Consider the following 6000-nt stretch of genomic DNA (forward strand, 5'->3'; position numbering starts at 1 on the left):
AGCACCACATACAAACAAAGATGTTGTGCCCGCCGATAACTAAAAAATAAATATTAAAAGTTAAAAAAAAAAGTTTAAAAAAAAGAAAATACTTTTATTTGTTGGTATATTTGGTAACAAATGTTTTAGATGTTTTTATTTTATTTCAATTCCCTTTTTGTGTGTGTGGCATTGTGGATTGAAACCAGTCGTATTCTACCACTGAGCCATATTCCCCACCCTTTTGTATTTTTCTTTTGAGACAGGGCCTCACTAAGTTGCTGAGGCTGGCCTTGAACTTGTGATCCTCCTGCCTCAGCCTCCTGAGTACCTGGAATTACTAGTGGACATCACCATGCGCAGTCATTTTCGGTGTTTTTGTATCGTACATAAACACTAGAACAGTGAAATTACTCTTTGGGACTGATAACCTCAAGTTAAATTTTCACATCCATCTAGGTGCATGCATGACTTTAAACCTCCAGTTCTATTCTTTTCTAGGAATTTCGCAGGTACATAACAGAGGATTGGCTTGTTCAGGTCTAAAAAGAGCCTCAGCGGATGAATGAGGCCTGGAAGCCCAGCTCTCAGTCCATCCTGTCTCATTGACTTGGTGTCCTCTTGGGGATCTGAGTGGTCCCAGCTGTTGCCCCAGGAAACCTGGCTGCCCTGGAGAGGAACCAACACTGCTTCCTTTTGTCTCATCAGATAAAGCACCTAGTGGGGGTAGCAGTTAGCTTCGGGAGATCTTGTACGATGCACTGGCCATGAAATCAGGGCTTCAGCTACATGGTGAGGCCGAGGGAAAGGGCCGACAACTTAGGACAGGGCTGCAAGGGCCAGGAAGGTTGCATCTCAGGGGCTCAGAGGATGAATGTGGGAGCGAGAAACATTGGCTGCCTTGGCATCCGGTCCAGCCCTAGGGACTGGAACAACACTCACGTGCTAGAACACAAAACTTCTCTGTTGGGCAGATGAATAGAGAGAGGGCTTGCCTACAGCACACGCCCACTGCTTCCTGAGCAGTTCCCAGGAACTCCATTCAAAGCAGGCCAAGGAGACAGAGCCACACGGCTCTAGGCATGTTTCCTCCTCCCTGAGCAGAGAGCCAGTTTAGCTTTCTGAATTAGTCAACATGAAACAGGGGGGGCAGTGGCTGAGCTTTAGAGGTCCTTTTACAAGGCCACATCCCAAGAGGAAACTCCCACCATATCATAACAGCCTGAATGAAGGGCGTTACAGGGCCGGGTGCTTCTGGAACCCTAAACAAGACTGCCCATCCTGCTGTGCCTTGAGCTGCAGACGCACTGCCACATCTCTGTCTGTAGTTTCCCCCGACAAATATAACTTATGCCCTGAGGTGGCTGGGATGATGGCTGGTCCATGCCCCATCTTCACAGTTGGCTCCATTCAAACCTTCCCTGGACCCAGAAACTATTTTGAGGACAGCTCCTGAGGCCACAGGGAACGTAAAGCAGGAAGACAGTTGGCTACAAAGAAGGCAGAGAGGAAACTGAGGAAAGGCGAGCCACAGAGAGGACAGATAGAGAACTTTCTGGAAAGAGCTGCACCAGGTTTAGAAGAATTCACGTGTGTGTGTGTGTGTGTGTGTGTGGTGCTGGGGATCGAACTCAGGGCCTCACGCATGCCAGATAAGCAAGCACTCTACCACTGAGCGACATCCCCAGCCTAGAAGGGTTCACTCTTGATCATGGTTGTCTCTGTCAGGGGCCAGTCAGGTGTAGAAGAAAGAGAAGGTAGGGTGTACCGTCTTCCAAGTCTGTAAGTAAACCTGCCCTTTCTAGGAACTGAGATTCTATCTCTTTCGAGGTTGTTCCTCTCATGCCAACATCCTTGGAAACATAGTCTGGAACATAGGTAGTCAGTGTCTCTGCTCACAGGAGGCACAGAAATGCTGGAGACCCAAGAAAATGTCTCCCAACAGCATCCACCCCTTGTTTCTGCACTGTCTTGGCTTCTGGTGAATTTCCCCTGAGGCCACTCAGATGTATCTGGCTGGCAGGCCGAGATCACATTCATTTAGTTTGACTGGTAAGTCAACTATGAGCAGGATCTCAAGCAGAAGGATCAAGCCAACCTGCCTGTAGCTATGTTCTCCTGGGTCCTTGATCAGGGTCACTGCTCTGACTACCAACAAACCCCATCCACTATCAGCGTCAGCTTCAGAAAGCCATCTGGATTAAGTATCTGGATGACTTTTCCTCTTGGCCAGGCTTGGCAGGGTGTACTAAAATTGCACAGGCTCCATCTTGGCCTACAAGGAGGAAGTTTAGGGAGATCCTGTCACCCATGACCATGCTGGCCAGAGAGCAGAGGCTGCACCAGAGTTAAAGTGGTGTCATTGACCACTTCTACTAAAACCAGGGGCAGATTTCATACCACTTTCTCTTTTTAAAATTTTTTGGGGGAGAGGGACTGTTACTGGGGATTGAGCCCAGGAACATTCTACCACTGAGCTACATCCCCAGCCCTTTTCCTTTATTATTTTGAGACAGCATCTCACTAAGCTGCCCAGGCTGGCCTTGAACTTGCAACCCTCCTTCCTCAGCCTCCCGAGTCACTAGGATTACAGGTATGCACTACTGTACCTGGCTAGTGTCAACTTTTGTCTGAAACATTTCCTTATTGCCTAGAAATCCCACACACGACCGTGCATGATGTTTATCCTATTCTTGAATTGTTTCCTAGACTTTGTACCTCATTTCAACAATATATCTCTCTTTTTAGTACTGGTAAATGCCATTTTATTCTCTTATTACTTTTTGTAATTCAGGCATTTGCCCAGATAAAGGTAAGTCCTTCCATGGTGCACATTTACAATAATTACCCAGCTATTTTAGCACATTTGTTCTCCTGTCTACTTTTGATTTAATTTAATTCCATGTTGAAAAAAAGTTCCCAGAAAAAATCTGATTGGAAAGTCTTTATGTGTTATGGTTGGTTTTAGGTTCACCAGACTTAGTGACCTCATGGAGTCTTTGCATCCAACATAGTGGATTGTATTTCCAAGTGTTGAGACTTCTTTTATATCTATCAGAAAAAAAATAGAAATTTCTGTCCCGTATTTCTTGCATACTTTGATAAGCTTAAAATGAAGACATTTCAGATATATAGGTAGTGTACCAGCATCAGTAGGCAGTTATTTATTAGTGAATAGTTAACTGAATGCTGCCATTAATTCTAATCATTTTTCTCATTTTTGCCTTAATATCTGCAAGAGTAATATTTTTTCTCCATCACATTTTTATTATGTCATTTCAGATTCAATCATTGTTAAAAGGTGGCATGGTGGTGCACACCTGTCATCTCAGCTGCTTGGGAGGCTGAAGCAGGAGGATCACGAGTTCAAAGCCAGTCTCAGCAATTTAGCAAGACACTAAACAACTCAGTGAGATCCTATCTCTAAATAAGATTCAAAAAAAGGATTGGGGATGTGGCTCAGTGGTTAAGTGCCCCTGGGTTCAATCCTCAGTTCCAAAAAAAAAAAAAAAATCAGTGTTGTGTAATGGGGATGAAAATAGACTAGCCTGTCTCATTCCCTGTTCTGATGGACAGCCTCTAGTGCAGAGCTCTTAAACTTTGTCAGCTTCAAACATTTGGAGGGGATTAAGCAGAACTGACTTTTTATGGTATCTGAAAATAAACAGAAGGATTTTTATTACATGAACATGAATAAAAATCTGTCACTTGTCCAATATTTATTCCAAAGCAAGGAAAGCATTGTTACACAGAGGGCCCTTAAAGGAGCTGGGGGAAAATAGAGGTCGTTTCAGTTTTACATAAATGAGTCTGTTTTATTCAATAAACTAGTTTTCTACTTTCACAGTAGAATGATATGAGTTGCCAAAAGGCTATGAGAATCATCCTGGAAAAAAGGAACTTGATTTTGAACTCTTAGCTCCTTGACCACAAGTTAAATAAACTCAGTTCTTCTAAGTGGACTCTTGTTCACACAAGGATAATATTAGGGCGCCGTGTTAGGGTGTCGTGAGGATTCAATTCAGTGAGACAATTTCCATAAACTGCTAAATTCAGTCCCCGACGCTTGGTGAGCTTGTGCTGAAGCACTAGCCTTCTGTTTTTGTGGTCATTACTCTCCTCACTGTCATCTTTGTTATAGTAACAAGAATATGCATCTCTCAAAACCACTGGGGACATCTTACGTGGCAGAAGAATTGGCTGAAGTTTTTCTGTAAAACAAAACCCCTTTGATTTGAGTGGCCATTTAAATGTCTTCTTTGTCCAGGGTTTTCTAGCCTTTCTCATTGAATAATGAAATCACTAATTTATTTATTTATTTTTAAGTTTTAATTTTATTTTGTGGTGCTGGAGATTGAATCCAGGGCCTGGTACTTTCTAGGCAAGTGCTCTTCCACTGAGCTACATCCTCAGCCCTATCAGTAATTCTAATTCGTGACTTTCCCACTGGCTTTAGCTTGCTTTTTACATACCTGCCACCAACTTCTTGCCAATATTTCAGCCATTCCACAATCTACAATCTAAAAATCAATCTTAGCAATTTTAATAAAGCAACTTAGAATGCTTTGACATGCTGAGATTAAAAGACCCCTCATTAAACCCAGACCAGCTGTGATAAACATTGCGTTTATTTTTAATCTGAACACAGCAAACAAACTTGGAGACTGGGCATGGTGGCACACACCTGTAATCCCAGCGACTCAGGAGGCTGGGCAGGAGGATCACGAGTTTAAGGCCAGCCTCAGCAACTTAGCCAGACCCTATCCCTAAATAAAAAATAAAAAGTGCTAGGATGTAGCTCAGTGGTTCAGCACCACTGGGCTCATGGATGATGTCATCCATGTAAGGAATTTAATGTGATGATCAGCCAGATACCCAGACAGTCTAGGTTTTTTTGTACCATATCATGACAGAAGGCAGAGAGTTAACATAGCTGTGAGACAAAACCATAAGTGAATATCATTGGCTAGTCTATGGGCATGCAAACTGTTGGACCCTTTTTCCTAATTGGAATGGAAAAGAACAAATTCACCAGATTAATGCCACATGCCATTGTGCATGAGGCCTTATGAATCTTCTCTAGCTATGCTCTGAGAGCCACAGGTGAGTCGGAATGGCCCCTGGCATTTTGCCAGAAGTAATGGTTGACAGGCAAGCCATTAAGATAATGCTGGATTGATTCAATTATATATTAGACCTTTACACCAGTAATAGGGCTGCTCTTGCTGTCTCGGGTGCCCGCTACTTTGGAGTTCCCATTGAGTTCTCGCGGGGTTCTGAGAGTGAATGCAGGCACAGCCCAGTGGAGGGAGTTCTGGTTGGTGGTGTGCCGGAGAGGAGCCGCGCGTGTGGCATTCGGGAGAGTTCCCGGGGAGTGTGCATGGAGTGCTGTTGGAGTTCAGGCAATAAAGTTTCCTGTTTGAAGATACAAGTGCTTTGTGGAGGCTCGGTGATTTGTGCCCAGCCAGACTGCGGCAGCTATGATATCACATCTGGCGTGCAGCTGTGATCATGCTACCATTTGATTGAGTTTGTAGTAGTGTAAGTTTTCAGGATCCACTCAGTTTCTGCAGGATCCAGTCTGGTGAGTTAAATGGAGCTATGATACCATCCAGCAAGCCTCAGGTCTTTAATGATGGCACTAATCACCATCACCCTCAAGATGCAATAATGTGTGTGTGTGTGTGTGTTTGTGTGTGTGAGAGAGAGTTTTCAGTTTCGGAGGTTTCCATTCAGCCTTTTCCACTAGGGGCTCTGTTTTAATCAGCTTTTTCGCTGCTGTGACTAAAGGATCTGACCAGCACAACTGTAAGGGAGGAAAAGTTTATTTCATGGTTTCAGAGGTCTTAGTCCATAGAAGGGCGGGCTCCATTCCTCGGAGCTCAAGGTGAGGCTGAACATCATGTTGGGAGAGTGTGGGCAGAGGGATGCAGCTCACATCAGAAAGCAGAGAGAGATTCCAGCACCAGATACAAAATATATACCCGTAGCCTCGCCCCATAGCCACTAAGCACTTCCTCC

Source organism: Marmota monax, unplaced genomic scaffold (assembly GCF_021218885.2).
Source record: "Marmota monax isolate L192 unplaced genomic scaffold, Marmota_monax_Labrador192_F-V1.1 WCK01_AAM20220418_F8-fsc00021, whole genome shotgun sequence".
NCBI classification, from domain to species: Eukaryota; Metazoa; Chordata; class Mammalia; order Rodentia; family Sciuridae; genus Marmota; species Marmota monax.